The following is a 24,447-nucleotide window of genomic DNA, read 5'->3' on the forward strand; positions in this document are numbered from 1 at the left end:
TTCAGAAAAATGGCACATTAGCATTTTAACTTAAGATACCACAAAGTATGTTTTAATTGGCATGCTAAATGACTTTACTTCACTATTTAAAATAGTACCAACACATTTTATTGTTTCTCTTTTAGTCAAAAGGAAAACCATTGTATTTTTAACATTGCTAATTATTCTGTAGGACCTAGGTGCTGGTAAAGTGTTTTGACGACCTATTACCATGCCTTTTGAGAGAAGAGCCGTGGAAATATATTTTATTAAAACATGAGTTATGTAACAGCACAGTACTGTTTTCTTCACTACAGTATCTTGTTGCACTAATTTAGCTTGTATGGTTATGCGTCTGGGATTTTTTGCAAAGAAAATTGAGCTCAATACTTACTGATGTCACCAATATATTTAACAGAAGTAATATCGGTAGACTTTTGTTTTGTTTTTAATCTCCCAAGGACATTCTTGGCTATGTTCACCATGTTCATTGCAATATATACATATTTAATGCATATAGGCAGCTACATTTAATCACAATAATGCAGACTATATTTGCAGGGCAGTGGTTAAGGTTTTTGTAAAGCTTTGAACCCCCTAGTTATTTTTGCCAGTGTGGGTAGATGTGCCCACTACATGTTTGTCTAAATGTACAGTGTGGTGTTGTCAGACCTATAGACAAAAAGCTTGGCCAGTTTGCCATCTTAGTTCTATGTTTTCTATAGAACAACAGGTATAAAATATGAAATTTTGGTGTATTACAGATCTATTTTTTTGCTCAGATTTCCTGTTTCTCAGTCATTGATTATGCATCAGACATGACTAGCTATTCCCTTTATAAGATAACCTTGACCTGTCAAGCATAATGGGGTTTTCAAACTTTGCAGACTAAGAATGTATTTTGGATCAGACTTAGCAGATAGTGTTCCTAATGGTTAATTTCCCTTCAGCTTTAATGTACGTAATGGTGTGGCCCATGTATAGCAATGCTTCCTTTGGAAGCTGACTCCATCATTTAATGAGAATAATTACTTAGTACTCTTAACAGTGAAAATAGGGGCACCCAGTGTGACTTCACAGAGCTCTCCTTCACTTTCTGGACCTAGATTTATTTTGTGTAACTTGATATGAATACATCACTTGCCTCCATCTTAAATATGCAAGTTCGACTCAGATTCTAGATGATTATATGGACACCCTCATTGTATTAAAATATATTAATGCTTTTTAGCTGAGGTGATTTACTTGTAATGTTTGCTATTGAACTTTATAATGCTGTGTGCAAGGTTTTAAAGAACTGTGCCTTTGCACATTTTATTTAGATTGTTTTCCATTTTTACTACAGCCCCTTTCCCCTTTATAGCTAAGCTAATATAGTGCAAATTATGTATGATGACTGATAATAGGGGTTGCATTTTATTCTGTTACTTTGCATTCTCAGTCTGAAAAAAAAGACTGGAAATGTCTCCAAAGTCGGTCTTGATTTGACCTTATTTATACGTTGGCAGTAATATAGAAGAAACTACTTGGCAGGAGAGGATTTAAGTGATTGAGTGACATCATATTTCATCCGAGCAAGGCTGGTGCAATATTGGCATTTTATCTATAGATTACTTTTTATTTTTTGTACCTGTAATTGTGAACCTCGTACTTGTTTTTTTCGTGCGATTAGTTTTATTTATACTGTAGTCAATGTTAGGAAGCAGATTTTCTGGTTGCTATCCAAGGTGCTGACTGCAGACCAGGGAATCCCCTTTTTTCAGTAATCAGCTGCCTTGTGTCAGTCCTGTCTACTAAACATTAATATCAATTATTTATACATTGTTCTGTATTCCTACCATCAGCACAGCTAAATATCTGCTTTAGCATTTTTTTTAATTACTTTGAATTATGTATTGTAACATTTAAAATAGGACAAGGGATAGTGAACAAAATGGTGTAATAATAGTCTTAACAGCTTGTTTTTAAGGCTGCTTTACTATGCAAATGTTGAACTGTAAATTTAAATGGCAGTCTAACAGATTGCTGCGTGAGCATTGCCGGTGACTGTTTAGGTATGTTTATCTTTGCATGGTGCATGCGTGTGCGTATGTATTGCATGTACTAAAACAAACATTGGAAGACTATTATCTTGCAGAATGTGAATTCAAATATAATCGCGTTATTAATGTGTAATTAGAATCCTTTATTGCTCATTTTTCTGTGTAAATTTTGCTAAATAAAAGGTTTGCACGCTTAGGGTTTTAGAACTTGCCTCTTTCATAAGCCACAGTTCGCCATGACTTAGCAGCAGTTCTAAAGGTTTTATTTTGCTTTCTGGACAATCTGTTCAAATACAAGGTCAAACTACTTTGGAGCAAAAGGGCTTTAAAGCACCTTAAGCCAAAATGTCTGGCTTTTTATTTCTTCTGTTTGTAGTAATACATCCCTGTAGTAATTTACTACAGATTTTGGTCGAGTGGAAAGCTGCATTTGTTGCTGAGTATAATGAGTGAAAGAAGTCTGTCATGTTCTGCCTTTTGGCTTTCTTATTTTCTGACTTTTTTTTTTATTTTTTATTATTATTGTGAAGAAAGTAATTGCTTCTAAAAATGGGTAGAATAAATCCTTTTGTGCTGTTGCCATGCATCCTCAAAAGGTCATGCTGCTTTGTGTGCTAGATACCAAAGTAATTATGCAATTATTTTGTTGAATGCTGTACAATATGCCAAAATCGCATGCTGTTGAGTTAAGGTGATCTGTTTCGAAGAAAGTGCCCTGTAAGGTGGTATTTACACAAGAAGGGAGAGAGATCAATATGGAGATAGAAAGGAATGGCACTCTGGAAACCGTTTGAATGCATAAACTACTTGTTTGGTGTAAGCAACATCAACGTTTCAGGTCTGCTCAGCACCCTTTATCAAGCTATACAAGGGGTCCTGAGCAGCCCCGAAACATTGCTCTTTTGCACCAAATAAACTCAAGTAACCCATCCATTCAAAGGGGACGTTTCAATTGCTTTATCGTGACTGATCTCTCGGCATGCGATACTCAATTGTTTTAGGGGGTGAAGGGGAGTGTGGGTTAGAATACTTACGTAGCCCCGAAAGGGTTGTTTATCCCAGACCCAAGTACCATATTGTATTAAATTTTATTTCCTCCGTTTTGAAGTGGATGACATCAACATTTTCACAACAATGTGTTATATTTCAGGAGATGAGCTGATCTTGCGGGTGGTGATGGCCTGTCCACCTGTGTGATTGTGTTAGTAAGAATAGAAGCAGAGGGGGATGGAGGCAGCAGAAAGCGCATACTTGAGAGTTCGGTAATGGAAGGAGCAGGGTCCTGAAACTACACAAAGTAATCATGTGGGGCTACTATCAAACTGGTAGGGGTCCTGTGGTGTCAATAAGTGAGGCCAAATTTGTGCTTCCAAAGTATTATGAGTTGTTAATAACGTTTAGCTCAGATTAGGCCAAAATGGAACTTTCCCTAGTTTTATTTTTTTTTTCTTCTTCTTTAAATCGGTGCCTATTATAGCTCCTCTAAACCTAAAATACAAGTCACCGATACGTAAACTATTTTGTAGCAGAGAACTGAGTATATTTAAACTCAAACGTTGCTTGTGGTGAAACAGTGTATTTTACACGCCCTCACCTCTGCTTATTGAATGATTGTGTGTGGAATGTCTTGGAACCAGAAAATGGCTTGTTTGTAACTAGTGTAAAAGTATTTGGAAATTCTTATATATCTAGCAATCCCTATTTTATCAGCTGGTAATATAAAGAGGATGACCTAAAATGGTACTGATTTACCACTCTACTTTTTCGCACCTGATTGCAAGCAAGAAGTCTGTACCAAGAGAGCCTACTGTGAACCTTGTGACTGTGTAGCCAGAAAGTGGGGCAGTATCTGGGTAGTGCTGCCAACTGTGTCCAGCCAGCAAATAGGACTGGCTGGCTGTGTCCTGATGGCAAGTAGGGGCAGTATCTGGTCAGCTCTAAGGATTCTCTACTCTAAAACGAATTAGAACCTGTTTAAGAAAGCAGAGCACACTAAATAATCTGATGGTGATTTCACTAGAGGGACCACATCCTACAGACTTTAATTATGAAAAAGCTGCAGACAACTGGGCCTCTAAGAAGAGAAGAATTAATATTTGAAATGTTAATCTCGAGTTGAAATCAATATAAGGTCAGGATTTCAACATTTCATTATTGCAAAGGCGGCCACTTGATGCCACACGGCTGGCAACATTTTCCAAGGAGAACGCTGGAGGTGCCGTGTGCGATTTGTATATTTGTGACTGGTAGAAGTTGCCATTTCTAGTGTATATTTACATTTTAGTATAATTACCCTATAAAGATACATATTTATTCTTTGCAGCATTAACTTGTTAGGTTATGACCCATGTCAAGTTTATTTGTATTTTAAAAATTTTAATGGTTGGGTGCATTCCAAAAGTATTGGCTTCTATATTTTATTTAAGTTATTTATATAGCGCACATATTCTGCAGCATATTACAGAGAATATTTCAGTCATTCACATCAGTCCCTGCAATCTGTATTCCCTATCACACATACACACTAGGGTTAATTTTTATCAGCAGCCAACTAACCTACCAGTGTCAGAAGAAAACCACACAAACACAGGGAAAATGTACAAACTCCACATATGACCAGAAATTGAACTCATGATTTCATTCCTTCGGTAATGCTAACTTCTATGCCATCCCTGTTGCTCCAATTGTGCTTTGTTAAAGGGTAAATTGATACCATTTCAAAACATAGTTTGGCAACATGTGACTTTGCAACTGCTCAGGAACTACAAGTCTCAGCTTGCTTATACACACACTTGAAAAGTCACAGGTTGCCTACCCCTGATTTATATGATCGAGTTTGTAAATTTTGTTGAGTCAGGTACATTAGAGCTAGGGATGGGTAATATGTTGGCCCTATAGAAATACAGTGGTGATGATAGGGCTGTTATGTATCACTTCTTAGTAGTCACTCTGCGGGCAATGCTTACTTATCTTTCCTCTCTCCCTCCATCTCTTACTGTATTCTGGTATCTAGTGTAATAGAGTGGTCAGATGGCTGCTTTTGGCACTATATATTTTTTAATTTATATATACTGGCTTATGTCCCCGGTTTCACCCAGGTAGACCTTAGATACGTTACTGTTTCCATCTCACCACTCCAGTAACACATTAATCATTCGCCTGCTATAGTAAGTCATTACCCTCCCTCACCTGTGTACTAACACATTGCACACCTTTTCCTCCCTCGTCCTTGTTGTAACATATTTCCTTCCCCACTATTCAAATAGAGTCACACCAACTGTCAGTGATGTTTGGCAGCACTTGTGATGACAGTTGGTGTTTGAATATGACCTGTGCTGTGGTCACGATGAGACCGTCAGGCCACTGCACAGGGGGAGGAAACATTTTAGCCCTTTTCACCCCCTTAGGAGTCAAATTCTAAAAAATCCCTTCTAATGGAGCGTACACACGGTCAGATTTGTCAGACTTGTCAGATTTGTCAGATGAACGATTGAACGATTAAACGATCTGAACGATTTGAACGATTTGACCAAAGTTTTGAACGATTGAACGATTTTTGACTGCATTAAAATGAATGGAATCGTCCAAGTCTGACTGCAAACCCATCAGATGTCAGATATCGTTATCTGACAAACGGGAACGCGCATCGTTGATCGTCCATCGTTCAGGCATGTCAGATATGAACGATTTTCCATCAGATATGAACGACTGAACGATTTTTAAATCGTTATCGTCCATATCTGAAGAAAAAATCTGATCGTGTGTATGCACCATTAGTGGGCACCTACATCATGGAAGGAATATACTCCCTGATTTTCATGTTTCTAGGTCCAGAGGTTTGGGCTGGTCGACGATGAGTCAGTCAGAACAAATGTGGGAGTGTGTGTATATGTATATATATATTCTTCACCCCTATAGTAATGCATCCCTGCTCTAGTAAGGTATTACCTTCCCTCACCAGTGTACTAACATTCCACTCCCTCACATCTGTAGTATCACCTTTCCCTCCCTCCTCCCTCCCTTGTGTAAAAATACAATCTCTCTCCCTCACACCTGTAAGTAACAATTTTCCCTCCCTCTCCACTGGAGAAACCATTTCCGCTCTCTCCCCTCTATTGTAACACATTCCCCTCCGTTGCCCGTGTGGTAACACATTCCCTCCCTTCCCCCAGTAGTAATACATTTGACATTCCCCTCCCTCACCTGTGTAGTAACACGTTTTTCCTCTCTCATCTCAAGTAACACATTCTCTTCTCTCACTGTTCAAATAGAGGAGCGACAACAACTGTCAGTGATGTTTGGCAGCACTTGGGATGACGGTTGGTGTTTGAATATGACCTGTGCTGCGGTCATGATGAGACAGACACAGGATATTGCACAGGGGGAGGGAACATTTTAGTCTGAATTGATGGCAACTGGAAGCCACAGACTGAGTTATGCAGCACAGTGCTTCTCAAATCCAGTCCTCGGGACACGCCAACAGTGGATGCTTTTCAGATCTCCTCCTTCTGTAGCACAGGTGCATTCATTACTGACTGACCCATTGTAAAAGATCGACAGATGGTGCTAATGATTTCTGTGAGGAGACATGGAAAACATGCACCGTTGGTGTGTCCCGAGGACTGGATATGAAGCTCTGTTGTAGTGCATGGAGTAGGCGCCTCATGTAGGAAAGCTGATGCTGAAAGATTGTTTAATGTACAGGTGCATTTGACATGCCAAAGTTCATACATTTAACTTGTTTCTGTACATATGGATATCTGTATAGCAGCAATCTTACAAATGTTATTTTGTACCATAGTTAGTCGTAGGCCCCAGCGCTATGGTGTGGGAACATTACGCTGCTTTGGTAGAAATAGTGCAGTATTTTTGGGATTAGCAAACCTCCCTTACGTTGTGTTTTGTATGATTGCATCTGTAATACTTCAATCCCAAATTTTAATAAGCCTCCAGAGAATATCAAAACTATAGGCCCAACTGCAATATAATCTAAGGAAGTGTTTTTTGAGAGAGAACACTATAAAAGATTTGGGTATCCAATTAATTACTTTACAGTGTTTGAATGAGGGGGAGAACCGCAGGTGGCCCTGATAACACTGTGTAAGATGTCTGGTGTATTAGTGCCTTTTAGATTGGAAAAACTTGTGTTTTTGAGTGATAATTACAAAGGCCCTTTTTTTCTTTGATTCCTATCTTTAATATTTTCCTTTTTCCCATCAATATGTTTCTTTTTTATTACAATATGTATATTTGGCTCCATAGCAACGGCTGTATTAATAAAAGTATTCCATTATACTTGGTCATTTAGAATAGCTTGTGGCTATACGCTGCCTTTACAGTTAAGCTCAGAAATACAGTCTGTAAGTCTCGGAGGATATGAAAACTTACAAAATAGACTTGTGGATGACAAAGATCATTTTTGATTTGGTGTGGTGTGCAGTAAAATTTTATGATCCATGTTGGCTCCTTAGGGAATATAAAGTGCAGAGAGCATGAAGAAACCCATAAAATTACCAGGGATTTCATATTGTTTGTAATTAATGTGGGGTCTCAGAGGTTTCTCCTGGCTGGCTGAGATATCCCAGCTAAATAAAAGTACAATTTGTCTATTTTTAGATGTTAATATCTTGCTGAAAACAGAAATTTTTTTTATAGGCAAAGCTGCATGAATAGAGAACCTGTAGACTGCAGCTCAACTTAGGCGCCTAGTTTATATCACCAACTATTGTTGATATCTCCTTGTTCTGTAAGACTTCACTGGGGGCGAATCGATTCGAATTGAATAGCGCTGGCAGCGAACTCCCGGAGCTATTCAATTCAGTGCGCTGTCTGATCAGAGAATACCGATTATCACGGTCATTGCGCCTTAACAAGGGTGTTAAGGCGCGGTACCCGGCATTCTCTGACCATTAGCGCCGCGCTATGTAGAAAAACAGCCGCACACCCGGCACTTTGGTCGGATTTCTCTTCGCATCCCCAAGGCGGTGCGAGAAGAAATCCTTAGCGCGCCCAAACAGCACGGTGTATTGAATAGCTGCGGGAGTCCCTCCCGTCGCTGTTTAATAGCGCGTTGAATTGAATTCCCCCCACTGTCATTTCTGGCTTGCTCAAGTTTGTGCACAACACTGTTTGAAGGCCAGCAGAGACCTCTGTGACGCAGCCCAGTACTTGTGAATGAGCAGAACTCCCTAAGCGGTTCAACGGCAACATTTGCTACCTGTTTGAATCGTGTGAGCTTATTACGTTTATCAAACCAATACTGGATTGTTGAAGAAAACTTGGGTCACCCAACATGTTGGGTTTACATCGCATCCCAAGAAAGAGAAAAACTCTTCTTTTATCTCTGCACCCATTTCTAAAGCTGGCCATACACGCTACAATTATTGGGGCGATCCAGCCGATATCCGCGGATCACCCAGATAATTGTAGCCTGTGCGGGCGACCGAGGGTTAAATATTGCTCGGTCGGGCATGCCGGATTGTCCAGCATGCACGTCCAATGCGATATTTAAGAGGTAAACTGTCGTCCGCATCGGGCTGTGTATGCCCGCAGACGTCGGGCTAATACGGTGTATGTGGCTGGCATGCTGCCAGATAAAATGCCTGTCAGACCGACAGACATTTTATCTGGACGTGTATGCCAAGCTTAAATGATTTGTGTCCATAGTAAAATATATTTTAATCAATCTGCTCATACACGAATATGTAAATATAAGTTCCCATGGGCCAGTAACGTGGACATCCTACCAGATTGTTTCCTCATCCGTCTGTAGTGTAATTATAGTTAACTTTTTGGTCATTAGTTACTAGACTTTGTGCTAAGGAAACCTTGCTTTTATGTGTTTTATAAAGGTGGGTTAAATCCAAGGTACAAGAGACAAATGTACATTGAAAATCTATTGCGAACACCCAACTCAAATTTTTTTTTTTGTAAGGTAAAAAACAGACCATAGTAAAAACTAACCTAAATATTTGAGACCACATTTAGTCTGGCTACCTGCTATGCGAGTCCTGTATAGAGCAAACCTTCAAGAGGGCTGTGAGCGGCTTCGGTGAGTGAGATGCCCTGTAAGTGGCTGAACCTACAATCGCAGGCAGTGGGCACCAACAAAAAAAATAAATAAAGAAAGAATTTAATGTGGAATTTAATAGCTATATCCTCTCCTCATTTTTTTAGAGTTGATCTAGATAAATATATTTGTGGGTTTTAAATTGTGGGTTTTAGTTTATTTTCTACCAAGCTGGCCAGACCATTACAACTTTGTGGCACCAAAAGTTGATTTAAATATAATATTTTTGGGGGCTAGTTAGAAAATAATGTGTTTATCATCAGTAAATACTTTCTTACTTGTGACCCGGGTCGATCCGTGATACTATCTTTCATTCAGCCACATTCGCCACAGAATTGGAAAGTAGTCATGCCTAGTAACTGGCCACAACGACCATGGCCGGCTTTAGTAAATCTCATGCTCTGCATACAGTATGTCTACCTACTAAATGCTTTATCATTTTGTATTTTTGGCCAATATCATCCTAGTCTTGCTCTTGTTCAAGCCAATATAGTGCATTATAGAAAGTCTGACTGCAAAGCAAAAACATGGAATGGTTCCATATAATAAAACAAATTACTTGTAAAGGATTGACAATACTTTTAAAAGGCAAGTGTGTATATAAAGGTAATTATTTTACAGTGGTTGGTTTCATTGCCCACCCCCCCTTTTTTTTTTTTAAGTATTGTAGGTTTTAGTACAGTAGCAGTGCCCATAAAAACAGGAATATCCTGTTTCTCTTAAGTATCCACAGCATGAACAACATAGGAAATGAATAATCCAAATGTATCACTTGGTTTATTAAAAGGCTTAATCAACATAAATGCCCCATTAAAAAATTAATCAAACCATTATTTGTATTTCAGGCAATTTCTGTGAGTAATGTTGTGTTGCTTTTTTTTTATGAAGCAAATTTGATTTTTGTTAAGCGAACATTGCTGTTAGTGTTATCTTGCCGTATGTGGACTGTTTGTATCAGACTAGTTACACCTGGCGTCCTTCTATGTTCTTTAATGGGTGATTGAGTATTGGTGGGCAAATGATGGCAGCACGTGACCAGGGTATAATTTAATTTTGGGCCCTTTTCCACAGAGGGCTCAGTGCTTGGACGTGTGTAGCAGGTCTTCTCTACGGCTTGGCTGCTTTAGTCTGAGTGGAGACATCATAGTGCTGAGTGACAAGCCCTTGCTTACATTGTGTATGTTCATTCTAGTGCTCCAAATTTATAAATAAGACTCCTATATGCTGAAAGGGAGTGTGATTCCAAATAACAAAACAAATGAAAGGATCACAACATATTTAGAAGACCAGCAGGGTCTAATTGTAATTGTTTTACAGTGGGCACGATTCAATTCAGCGCGATGTAAATAACGCCGGGAGATAGCTCCCGGAGCTATTCAATTCATCGCTGTTAGGTCGGGGAAGGCTCGTTATTGCACCTTAAACAGGGTGTTTAGGCGCGATAACGGGGCTTCCCCGACCTAACTTTCCGGCCGAGGCTGTTTTCCCGGCGCTAAGAGCAGAAAACAGCCTTGCGCCGGGACTTTTGTCGGATTTCTTCTCTCATCCCCGGGGGGATGAGAGAAGAAATCATTAGTCGGACTTGTCAGCGCGGTGTATTGAATAGCTCCGGGAGTGAGCTCCCGGAGCTATTTACATCGCGCTGAATAGAATCGAGCCCAATGTGTGCCATTTTTTGTTGTAGAACATTTCAGTTGTAGTAGTGTTGGACACTGGGGGCAGAATTCAATTGTTTCCAGCCCCCATCTCGCCCGACGGAGCTATTCAATTGTTGCTCTTGTCGGGCGCGATCAGCTGCCAGCACTCAATTTCAGCTCGCAGCTCCAGAGGGGTGCGAACTGAAATTTGTGAAAAGGGACCTGTTTGGGCGCCCAACCGGCACTTTTGCGATCGCACCCAGCACTTTGGTCGGGGTTAGCCGATTTAGGCAGCTAAACCCTACCACTTTGGGCGAGATCAGCGCGATAAGCTAGAAGAATTGAACAGCGACCCGCAATCTCCCGTCACTTTAGACGGGAGATCCAGGCCGCGAAAAACAATTGAATTCCGCCCTGGGAGCCTGACTAGATCACAGATGCAAAAGGGGGAAGGCACTATAAAATGTTTTACCCTTTAGGGCCATATCCAATTAGCTGCGGCTATTTAGCTCACTCGGGGCTATCCAATTAGCACCGTAGTCGGCCTGACTGCACTTATCAGGGTTTTTTCTCGGGACCTGATGTGTCCCAAAAAATCCATAAGTGCCGTTTTTTTGCCCAAAAGCGAGAACACATAGTGCCGCGAGCTTATTGCGACGCCTATGTGTTAACAGGCGAACTATCCTATTAATTTGCCCGAATTAATAGGATAGGGAGAAAAAAATATCGGGGATTATCGGCGAAAAATCCCTGTTTTTCGCCGATCGTGGGGATCACTTAGCGCCCGAACAGTGTTCGTGGCTAATTGGATATGGCCCTTAATGTTATAGCAAGTTTCCCATGTTCGTTATTTATTTCATATCCTTTCTATTTTGTAATGGTTAAACTTGGATTACAAATAATCTTAAATAAAATCATTAGTAAAACAAAATGCACATGTTAAATAGTCCTTAGACGTGATTTTGTCTTCTCTTCAAATATGTGCTTTGCAAACTGTTACTACCGGACCATAATTTGAAGGTAAACAAAATTGTTTTGCCGTTTTATAAATTAACTCATCTAATTTGCTGAGTACAAATGATATTTGTTTTCTCAGTTTATAGTTAGAAGTCCACATCTCCAGTTACAGGTATGCCAGGTGAGGACTGGTGAGTGCCTCTGTGATGTCACTAGTTCCCACTAAAGTGATAGGTTGCAATATATGGGTCATTCCACAAATACCCCGCCTCCACTGTATACAAGACAGGCCCATTCTAACAGGCAGCAATGGAAGCGTTTGCCCTTCATTGGCGGAAGCAGTCAGCTTAGCAATTTTTTTTTTTCCCTTGGATGCTGCTGCCCCTATCTAAGCAGAAGATGTTGTGCTGCTTGGTTCAGCATAACCTCATTGTACTGTGCTCCACTCTTTCCCAGCATTATCTTGCTTTGCTCACTCGCTGGATGCCATTACTGTACAGATTGTGATGCTTGCCTATTTTACACAGACACAACAATATAACTATGCAGTTGCTATAACTTGGTCTTACACAGTAGTATTTTGTAATATATTTGCACATCTGAGAATGTCCTCCTACACACATTGCTGTAATATGATCACAAAAAATGAGTCCCAATTAGGCGATGTATGATACAGATGGAATGTGGTTTCCTTTCCGTACATTAGACTGTTACTCAATCACATGTGGTTTTCTTATAATAATGTAATGGGCGTTTAAAGTAAGGGGATTTCATAGACTGCTGCTTAAAAACGTGAGCAGTTTGACCCGTTTATTCAAAGTAAAGAGCATTTCAGTATACTGTATATTTACTACAGTCAGTATTCACCAGCACGGTTGATGTGTATCACGGGATGATCCGATTGCACAGAGTAAAGCCTGTTCATCATTATCCTTACTTTTAAACTAGTGTTTGTATACTCATGTGTATTGTGTGTGTAAACTGTTCATCCCTGCTTTCTCTCATTAGATGATCATGGAAACAGCAACGGCAGTCATGTAAAGATCTTTCTACCCAAGAAGCTGCTCGAATGTCTACCAAAATGCTCAAGTTTACCAAAAGAAAGGCATCGTTGGAACACTAACGAGGTATTTAAATGATCTTTTTTTTGACAGAACGGCTAATTATTTCCTGATGCGGAGCTGTGCTTATCTGTACATATCTTGTACAAACGCTGCCTCCAGGACCTCTGTATAATGCGCTGCTCTAAGATGAATATAGAGTTGTGTAACGTGACATGGTTCTAGTGCTTTGTGGTTCTAATTTCAGCTTCCTGCGCACTTGCCTAAATGAAATCTAAATAACTGGGGTTTTTTTTTTTTTTTTTTAACATACAAAACCTTAATGTGCTGTTTGCTAAACGAGCCTTATCCTGTGTGCTAGATAGGACAAGAGGTATTTGCCATCCATTTGTAAATCTGGTACATGACTCGAGACTTAGGACTGGGTCTGAAACTTGGACCCTTGTCCTATAATGGTCAGAACGCCTGTATATGATTTCTCTAGCTGCATGGTAAGTCCAGGGCTCAAGTCATATCCTATATGCAGAGGCATTCCTCTAACTTTTCTGTCCTCATTGTAAAGTTGACATAAAAATGTGTGATGTGCGTTTCCATGGAAACTTTTGGCTGACAAAGTGCGTTTTTGTGGACAACGGGGGAGGGTTTGTTGGTTGTAGGCAAAGCAGTCATTTGGTCTGGACACATTGTTAGATAATGAAGTGCCAGTTGCCATGGTAAGCTTTAAGCTGTTGTATGGTACTTATAATTGTAGCAGTGGGTCTAGTATTTCTTTGCGGAGTCCCCTGTTATTTACAGTTACTGAGAATTGTGTCTAGTAGGTCACAAAAAAACACAGGATGCCATTTGTATAGTGTAGTGGAATTGGTTCCTTTCTGAATGACTGCATGGTTTGTAGTGGTGTAGTTTTTACAGTTTAAGTAATTCCATGTTATTTTTATGACAAGATTTTAATGTTCTCCACGCTGACGACCAATCCAAGGATTCAAATGCAGGATATTTTAATATGCACTGGACTGCTCCGTTTGAAATGAAAGAAAACCATGATATACTGGAGTGTCCCAACAGATAGTTTGGAAGGCTATCAGCAGTGGTCTTAAAATTCTACAGGTGACCCTCATCACACCAGCTGGGGACTAGCTGCTCTGTAAGTGTCCTTGTGTTCTTTCTTTAGGGATCCCTCTTTTTGTGTGTTGTACAGTGTCATGCAGTACAGCCTTTGATACATGGGTTAAGTCATTTTTCAGTGAGAGCTTATTAAAGGTTTGCAGTGAGTGCAGCTCTCAGCTGATAAGTGGTTTTAAAAATGCACAGTCTCCGCAAACGGCCAACTGCTGCGGCAGCACATCTCCAGCAGCTACGACGACAAGGGCACTAAAATATTTAGTGGACTATATGTGGATTGTTTGATTTTTTTTTTTTTTTTAATATCTTTTTTTTTTTTTTTTTTACCCCTCTGATTTGTGTTTGCAAAACGACACTCAACATTTACAGATTTACATAAAATTAAATAATTTTACAGTATAAGATGACCTATTCCTATTTTGTATGACATTTGTGCAGGTCCTGTGTGTGTGTGTGTGTGTGTGTGTGTGTGTGACATTTTAGGAAGTCACTTTTGACTATCACTTATTGATAAAAATCAACAAATCTAAAGCTGGGTACACACGTAAAGATTTTCTGTCCAACTATCCAACTAGTTGATTGGTTGGAATGAAAATCTGGTAATGTATGGGAGTAACTGATGATCAGCAATTTGCTCCTAAATGCCAGAAAACAGATGAAAATGGTCGGTCAGACAAGTTTTGTTAAATGTTTGATCTAAACAATTTGTACAAACAGTTTTTGTCCATTTTCCGGCATTTGGGAGCAAATTGCTGATTGTCATTTGCTTTCATCCCTTACCAGATTTTCATTCCAACCAATCAACTAGTTGGATGGTTGGACAGAAAATCTTTAGGTGTGTATGCAGCTTAAGATGACAAAAACAAAGCGATACAAAACACCTATAACAAAAGTGTTGCATAGGAATTCTAGGACTTGGCACAATAGTCTGACATATAGGGGCGAATTCAGTTGTTTTTTTTTGGCGTCTTAACTAATAGGCGTCTATCAGAGCAATTCAATTGTTTCTCCGATAGATGCCTATTAGTGTACAATGCACCAGATTTAGATGCTCAAAACCGCTATAACTGACTAATCTATGGACTTTGCACACATTTTTTTCTTGCACCTCAGGAGGCTGTGAAAAAAGCCTGTTGCAGCTAATGGGCGTCTTATCAGGCAAACCATTGAATTTCTCTGATAGAAGCCCATTACTTAAGACGGCCCAAAAAAAAACTATTGAATTGCCTCCATAGTAGCAGAGACGAATGCCGGAGCTATATCATTGGCTGCACTGTAAATCCGCGACTAGAGGTGCGAGCACAAATCCAACCTAACTAGTGCCTCGGGACAGAATCACTTTTTGTGACAGCCTCGCTACTTAACTTAGTCGCGCTAAACTGCATTTTCTAAGCCACAGGCATTAGTCGTGGTAAACTGCTTCTCCCGACATAAGTGCAAGGCGCAATGTGGGCAATTAAATAGCTGTGGGCACTCATCCCGGGAGCTACATCGCTGCGCTGCTAATTGAATTGCCCCCTTTGTTTGTTTATAACTATTTCAGGGCTTTCAATCACTTTATCCTTATGGCACAATTAGTTTTTTGCGCACACACAATTTAATGAGGTCTCTGATCCAAATATTTGTATGACTATAGTGAAGTATTCAGATGTGTGCAATGTTCGCGGGGTGTCGTTGAAACACCGTCCAGATAATCAGAAGCGCTGGCACTTCGTAACCACCATCGATGACAATATTCCCTCTCGCCCCACAGAGGTGTACAGGAAGTTTTGGGTGTTGAAGTACTGTATTCTACAGTGATCTGCACAGCTAGACATTGCAGAAACTTGAATATGCTCCCAGGAGATGTAACCAATATTGAACCTGTCTGGTGTTCTGAAATGCATAAGTTTACACCAGGCCAGTCATACTGCTTATCAGTCAGGGACAGAGGCTAACAGAAGTGCATGTACATCGCCAACCTTTCGTAATTAGACCTCCATTACCTCCACACCAATACAAATCACCACCTGTTATTAATTACCGTTTACTGTCCCACGCCACTATCAAATAGTCATTAAAATAAATTCACTGAAGCATTTTAACTTTATCAAACCATGTCCTGAGTAACTTGCTTAAAACATTAATTTGTGCAAAATGAATAGTAGTATTATGATTTACGCTTGCATCTACCCACTTTTTGAGAACTTAAAATATTCATCACAATTTACAACTTTCCAATGAAAAAGTTGAATGTTTACCAACGTTATTACAGAAAGCATTGCTTGGAGAATTGCAGACTATCAGGCTTACCGGTAAGTTAACCCAGAGCAAGCGGTGTCCCATTTTTGTTGGACAGGCCACTGGGTATTGTGAAACTGCAAGTCCCAGCATACCTTGATAGCTGTCATCCGGCAAAACTTACTTTCTAAACACCTACAGAGCCAACATCCCTGCTGCGGGATTATCTTTCCAATACATATAGCCCATGCACAGGCAACATAAGTGCAAATCTGTGCTCCTCGCACTATGCAATCCTGGTCTGTATGTACCACAGAAACATGCTTACGTCACGCCAGGCATTTCTTTTTATCATGGTACCTCCCTGTGTGTTTTTTTTTTTTTTTTCAGTCGATGTGAAATATCTTCTCAAGTTTGGTACGTCTGATTCTGACAGTATATACAGTATGAGAAAAGAGGCCTCATGATCAAGCAGTTCTTCCCTCCTGATGGGGTCTTCATTGCCCAAAGTAACACAAGGGGAAATGTATCAAGCCTTGGAGAGAGCTAAAGTGAAGTTGCCTAAATCAACCAATTGGCCTTTAACTGTCACTTCATAGACTGTGCTAGACAAATGAGAGCTAGGAGCTGATTAGTTTATTTGGGGCAGCTACTCTACTTTATCTCACTTCAAGGCTTGGTACATCTCCCCTATTCTTTAACAGGTGGTTTTTGAGTCCTGTTATGTTGAATTGCTGTAAAGTAGTTTCTATCTATCATTTCTCTGTCCTGCCATCAGGATAGTGCTGCATGGCACTGAGCAGGAGGCTCCATCTGATACCATCCAAGGTTTGTAGCACCGCTTTAACATGAAGGACATACAAAGCTGTGTAACCAGTCTAGATAGTGACTTTGTGAAACAATCCTTTTGTTTCTCGGCTATCGCACTACAAGATTAGTCTCTTGCAGCTGAATGTGTCCCGGTGGTAAATGAATCATGGAGTTGTGTGATCTTTAACTCTCTGGATAATCAGGGAATTCTTATTTTAAGACCATTTTTCCCCTTTTTAAGCCTGTGCAAATACTGTAACAGTCCACTGGTTGGTTGTTTGGTTTTTTTACACATGGATGTATATATTTGTGATGGTTATTTTTACCTGTTGTAGACTCATTGTTACTTACACATTGCTCCTCCCCTCCAATGCCTGCACTGGAAATTACAGTGACTGGCTGCTAGTAGTACAGGTAGTAGTCTCACCACAGCACTGAATATGAGAGGAGCTCATTGTGTGATTTAATGAATCAAACCCAGAACTCCTTCCCCCCTCCCTCAAGGTTGGTGTATATTGCTTTTATTTGCAGGGGCAGTTGGCTATAAATTGCTGTGTAGGTCTCTGTGAGGCAGAGACCTGTTATGTGTTTCTCACACTTGTTGATGGTGTTTTATAACCTGTAGGGCCTAGGCTGTGTATAACATGCAGATTTTGGACCATTGCCTGCCAAACTTATTCTAGTATGTTGTGCAATTGTGTAGATGTAGATAGGTGTATTTCAGCCATTCAGTCTGTATATATACTAGTAAATGGACCAGAATCTGTCGGATCACCTCAGCCACCACCGCTGCGCCCCTCCCGACCTGTTACACTTACCCCCTGTTATACTTGCCCCCCTCTTCTGGCCCATCATCATAACTGCGGTCACACCTAATGTGCATGGCATGCACCATGCACGCAATCATAACCCTATTTTTGTCATACTCCAGTTTTAGATACATGTGGGTGTGTGACATACAGTTGTGTCCTCCTACACGAAGCCTCTTTATGCCATAAGGCGCGAAACACCAACACGACTGAGGCGCTCAAGACGAGTAGTGTACCATGTTTTTCTTTACATTTTGCATCTAGGGTCTAGTGTTCTCTATAGGTCCGGCGCTGGGCAGGGCGCCGGACCTAGAGAAAGGGCACATCTGCGCACGCTTGAAAAGGGGCAGTGGCCAAGGAAAATGGGGCGTATCTTAAAGACGCGTCCACTTTTCATCACTCTAAATATACCTGCATTGGTGAAAGCTGTAAAGACTATTCTACAAATAGAAGAGGCGGAATCCGCTCCTAAGACAAAACAGCCACTGTTTAATCTACAAAAGGTAGTTTTACCAGTTTCTTCACTCTGACCAGCTGTCTGATTATATGAGTGAGGCATGGTATATGCCCAGTAAAAGGTTTCAAGTACCGAAACGTTTAAGTTCCTTTTCCCCTCTCCCCGCAACTGATTGCACTAAATGGGAAGCATTGGATTCTCATATAACTCGTCTGGACAAGAATGCTACCTTATCCAAACATGCTACAACCTCCTTCAAGGAAACTACAGATAGATGCTTGTCATAAATCTACTTGCCGGGATGCCCCCCAAGCGCTGCCGTCAGTATGAATGGATGCTGGGCGTATGAGCCTGGCATGCAGTTACCGCCGGTGAATGGTACACCGCAGTTTTTTTTTTCCCACCCGCAGGACACTGCGACACGTGGGTGAGGTCTGCACCCACAGGCTGTTCCAGCGGGACCAGCGCCGGCGGGCAGGGTGGTTTTGCTTTTAGAAATAGGGCAGGATGCTGCACCCTCTAAAACAGCCTAGCAGGAGCACTATAGGTCTCAATGCAGACGCAACAATAAGCTGCTGAAGTGTACCAGAGATGCTAGGCTGTGACTTGCGTCACACGGGAGATGGTACAACACACATACAGGGAGTTCTGGAAAGCGCCTCCGTAGTGACTGTGCGCTAAGTATGTGAGACAGTGGCGGCTCCAGAGGTGGGACTGCAGCACAGTCTGAATTTCAAATAGGGCAGCCCCACCAACTGCCACCCCAAATGCTGCCAAGCATCGCCATCCAGGACTCACTGGCAGTTGCTGCGGCTCCCCTATTTGAAATTTGGTCTGTCACACACTTGGCATAAAGTCGCTGCGGAGAGAGTTTTTAAACTCCCTGTACAAGATGCAGATGAAGCTCAGTGGAACTTGGCATGAGGAGAAGCCACGACCACTTGTGTGGTAGCCCATTTTTACACAGACTCAGACTATTTCTCACAGATGTAAAAATACTGCAAGTCCCAGTGGTCAGTGTATGCTAGCAATGTAGCTTGTCTCTTCGAGTTTTATGTGCACATTGGGAGTAATAAAGACCTTTGGTGCCACCAAGACGCTAACATAATAGCTGTTTGAAGCAGGTGTGCAGTGTTTTTTTTTTTTTTTTAATTCTTAAATAAGGTTCGTTTAATTTTGCAAAGTTAAAACGTCAGACAATTGTTTCGAGAATGCGCCTAATAGATAGAGCCCATTTGTTGCCTAAAAAAAGTCTGTTGTAAACGATACAATACTGTATGGAGAATATACTTTTACTGTTGTTCTGTCGATCTAGGTGAGAATCTTCCATTAATATACTTTCTGATGGTTAAATATCTGATGGTCCGTTAAATTCGCTCTGATTGTCCATTCTTTTCGGTCTCCTCATACAGCAATGTACTTTGGCATAGCAGACAGATTGTCATTCCCCTGTCCCACCCACCAAGACGACGCAGAGTACATACTGAACTTTCTTTTCTTGTAACAATCGCCCATCCCTGCTACACCCCCTCACTCTTGTTTCTCCAACCACCCCCATTTAATTAATCTTAATATTAATTCCTATGATCTTACCATCCTTTCCCACCCTCCTTTTGGTTGCCAGTCTAGGATATAGTATATTGTAAGATTAGACTAAGAAAATAGAACTCCTCACCCTTACTTTCCAATTTAGCTTAAATTGCATAATGCTTCTGCCTTCATTGCTAAATTAGAATGTTTTGTGTGAGTGTAAATTACTATGAGCGAGCACAGCGAGAGTTCTTCATACGTCATGATGGCTGAATGCATAGATACTGAGCATTGTCAGGAGACAAACCAGCAAGTGCACATGTCAGGTGGTTTTCTTATATTGACTACATACAAAATTGCACTTTGTAAAACACAGTATTGTAATACTGTATAGTTCCTGGGTGACTTACACAAGGCTTACATTGGTTATTACATCCTTAGCTCTTTACGGTGTGATGTGACTGTAGCGCCATTCAATGGCATTATTGCCAGGTAGTCTGTTTTGTGTCGAAAGTTCCCCCTCTCTACTCTTAACAGCCCATAGCTAAGGTATAACTTTATCTAGAACACTTCAGTTCCGAAATACTCCTGAAACTTGTCTACCAGCTTTTCTGTAAAGCCGGGTAACCGCTAGGCGGATTTGACAGGCGATTGCACGATAGCGACGTTGTTATCGTGCAATCGCCCGCTCATCGGACATGTAAATGTCAAAAACGACCAGCGATGCGCTTGCCCGCTGGTCGTTTTTGCTATCCATCATCGCCCGTACATGCTGGTCAACCTGATTCCGTCAGGTTCAGCATGTGCGGGGATGATGGATGTGCCTGGACTGAACGAATGAGCGTTCAGTCTAGGCACATCACTAGATATACAAATGACAGCATGATTGCAATGTCGTAATCGTGCTCTCGTTTATATGTCTATTAGTGGATACGCACCTTAAGTCTGTGTGTGTGTGTGTGTGTGTGTTCGGTACCTGGAATGAAAATAATATTGACCAATATTTTGCTTGAAAAATCATGAAAGGCTCCGCAGCCAAAGCCAGATCATTGATTTAAGCTCCTCCCATTTTTCAGGCTTTTTTTTTTTTTTTAAAGTGCGAGGTTTAACTTTAATACTTATTAATGCAGGGCTCGACAAATCCTGGGGGCCAGGTCGCCATGGCTACCAGATTTTGCTGCCTGGCTACTAGATTTTGCAGTGAGGAAGGAAGCAGATCCTCATCGGCTCCGGCGGAGATTTGTGCCTATAGTATTGCGGTGTTCATATCATGCACAGGAGTGCATGTGCTAAGTGTCGCCTGTGGTGACTGCTGTGCCTCTGTCCGTCCCGGCCTGCACTGACTCCTCCTCCTCCATCCTAGCCTGCTCTGATCCCTGCTGTCTGTCCCAGTCTACGCTGATCCTGATCCTCCTGTACGTCCCGGCTGTCTGTCTCCTATCTCCGGCTGCATAGAGCTCTCCGGTAGTAGGGTCTATGCGTGGCCAGGGATTGCGGAGTGGCTTCAGAGGGATAGTGGGGTGACCACGAGGGGAGGGGGTTTTTGTTGTACTTTCTTGGCACCATTATTTTATGTGAAATGTGGTGTGTTATTACTGGAGGTGGGGGGGGGGGGGGTGGAGCAGGTGAGCTGTGCAGAGCAGCGAGGGGGGATCTCTATTTTAATGTATCCATTCAACTGTGACAATTTTGTGGACTAGTATAGTGTGTATAAAGGTTGCATAACACACAGAGCTGTGCTCCTCACTCCTGTAATATTTTTGGGTGGACAGTGGTCTGGCTCCTAGATTTTAGAAAAATTTGTCAAGCCCTGTATTAATGGTTAGTAGTTTGCACTTTTTTTTTTTTCCTCTGTACTGTAATACTTTAAAGCAGAAGTTTCCAAAGTACTCAATTACAGTCCAGGTTTTAAGGATTTCCATGCTTGAGTCCAGATGGTGCTATCAAATTGAATGAGGTACTAAAATAAGTCACCTATGCTCATTCATGTATACCTGTAAGACTTGGACTGTAATGGCAGTTTTGGAGCCTTTGCATTAAAGGATTTTATTTTTTAAGCACCGTTGCTGAACTCCGTTCAACAGCAGCTGGAGGGATGCTTACTGCCCGCCCCCGAGTTAAGTGAACGAAATACTTTTCTCAACTTTGACCTCACAGAGAAAGTAGAAAGCATATTCTTACTTCGTTTAGCATGCTGATGTACTTCTATGGATCATGGCTAAGACAGTAAGCAGCAGATGAATATTTTGCGGCCAATGACATTCTCGTTTTTGCAATTTATTTTTAATGATCGCCTGTCTTTCACATAGTCCGATAAGCAAGTGCTTTATTGCTAATGATATTGGCCAATAAAACTTTGATCGGGCTCCACGTGATCCCTATTCCAGCTTATTTACAATAAGATCACCAGCGTGATAAATTATTTAGTGGCAGATTAATTTTGGAAGCCATGATTTTGATAATGTGCTTGCATGCCTCATTTGCCAGAAAAATTGCAAAATTTGATTTAACATCTAAAGAGCAATTCCTCCAGTCTCACTGCTGAAAGAAGAGCATATTTCCTCGCCAATGTCACAGACTAAATTGTCTAATTTAAATCAATGACTTTTCACAATTCTTTTCCCCAGCACAATGCTCGGCACTAAAACCTTTAGGGAGCTGGAGACATCTTGCTTACAGAAATCTGGGTTGGATTTATGGACCTGAAACAAAAGATATGGGCTCGGATTTCAATCTAAATATCCGCCATGCACGGAAAGGCATAAGGCTTGTTGCTGTGTCAGGATAGGGCATTGTCTTGTCTCCTTTCATGGTCTGATCCGTCTCTCGGGCATCTGCTTTGCCACTCGCTACTCTAGAAGGGATTGTGTGCAGTTGCCACTGAAGACTTTATTGGAACTAGCTGTGGGTTCCAGCTGTCAGTAAAAAAAAAGGAGCCAGTAAGGAAAAATCTGTGTGTATGTAATAAAAATATGTATGTATGTGTGTTATATATAATTTTATTAGTGTGTGTGTGTATATGTATATATTATTTTTATGACCCTGAATTGTATGTAACACTTGTCACACTGATGGATTTAGGTCGGAATAGGGTTATGAACCTAAACCTATTATTGACCGTCTATGACCTGTTCCATGGGAGGGAATGCTAAGCAGCTGTTCTCACCTACATGTTGTATTGAATTTGTTCAGCAAGGGATACTCACCAAATCTATGAAGGTAATTACAACAAAATGAAAAACCTGACCTGACAGAAGTTGGGATTGTTATATCAAATCTGATTTTTGGGAATGTAAAAAGAATAAAAAAAGATTTACTAAAGTAGAGTTTCCCATTATAGTCCAGGTTTTAAGGATAGCCATGTTTGAGTCCAGATGTTTAAATCAAATTGACTGAGGTACTAATTAAGTCACCTGTGCTCAAGCATGCATATCCTTAAAACCTGGAGTGTAATGGAGGAGTTTGGGATATTCTGCTATAGTATACTACAGAAATTGACTTTTAGGCTCCAGTGGGGTCACATTACTTGTCAGGCAGGAGCCATAGCAATATAAAGCTTATAATACCCCTTTCAGACATGCCGAGAATCCCGGGAATTTGGCCTGCCTCAGCCAAATTCCCGGGTTGCCGCGTATGTCTGAAAGGTACCTACCCGGGAACACATTCCCGGGTAGCCGACCCTTCAATCGACCAGGGAATTTCCCGGGACTTAAGTCCCGGAAAATTACCCTGCTTATGTCTGAATGGTGCTACCCGGGAATTTACTACTCCCGGGCTGCACCAAGCAGCTTTTACATTGATTTGGCAGCGCAGAGTGTCCTATAGGATGCCCAGCGCTGCTGCTTTGAGTTCGCAGAGCATCCTATAGGACACTCAACGCTGCTGCTTACCACCCCCAACGCCGGGGACACCCGCCGGCTGGTCTCTGCCACAGCACGCTACCCACACTCCTGCTGGACCACCAGGGCGCATTTAAATTTAATAATAAAATAAAATGCCTGTAGTGATTGGTCGTCTGCCTGATGACATCAGCGGCAGCCGGAGAGGGGATAGGCTAGGAAGGACAGAGGAGAGGGAGGTAAGATTAAAACTAAAAAACCCTGCTTATGTCTGAAAGGGGTCTACCTGGGAATTTCCCGGGTAGACGCTGTAGTGTGAAAGGGGGGTCTCGATCAAATACCTGGGAATTTGCACAGGAGAAATTCCCGGGTCTGAGCAGGAAATTTCCCGGGTCGTATGTCTGAAAGGGGTATAAGTGAAGCCTTGAGCATCTAGTGTAATTATACAGCCTTCTACCACCTACAGATTACACTGTATTACTGTAACTACTTATTTTGAGCTTGTTGAATCAGCATTGAGAAGTAACTAGTACAATATACAGATAGAAAATGTCAGATGTTGGGAGTTCATGTGGTGTAGATGGTGCAAAGCCAAGCGGAATACTTTTCATTTAGTTATTAAATTTGACTTGTCTGTGTTGGTCCCAAGTGTAGAAAATACAATGCAGACATTTAGTGTGTGATAACACAATAATTCCAACCAAACCTACAGCCTGTATGTTATACAATGAAGATGGGAGATGTATGGTACCTTTATTATATTGTGAAGGTGACAGGGTAAGACTGAGAACTTATACAACCAAATAATGTTCCTTCCCCCCCAAAAAAAACCTACAACATATTTTTGATTATTAAGACTTTCTTTTAATATACAATTGCTTTTATTTTGAACACTGGTCCAACCCAGCTGCGACC

The 24,447-nt window shown here is 41.1% G+C and overlaps 1 long non-coding RNA gene across 2 annotated transcripts in view; it reads left to right on the forward strand.

Annotated features, from left to right (window-relative positions):
* The window catches only part of LOC148505797 (uncharacterized), a 61,817-nt gene that overhangs the window by 2,008 nt on the left and 35,362 nt on the right, over positions 1-24,447 (forward strand). For both annotated transcript variants that reach the window (XR_015869845.1, XR_015869844.1), the window contains exon 2: positions 12,693-12,811. This is a non-coding gene — a long non-coding RNA (uncharacterized LOC148505797). The remainder of the gene's footprint in view (positions 1-12,692; positions 12,812-24,447) is intronic.

Source organism: Taudactylus pleione, unplaced genomic scaffold, assembly GCF_031769625.1.
Source record: "Taudactylus pleione unplaced genomic scaffold, aTauple2 ptg000437l, whole genome shotgun sequence".
Taxonomy (NCBI): domain Eukaryota; kingdom Metazoa; phylum Chordata; class Amphibia; order Anura; family Myobatrachidae; genus Taudactylus; species Taudactylus pleione.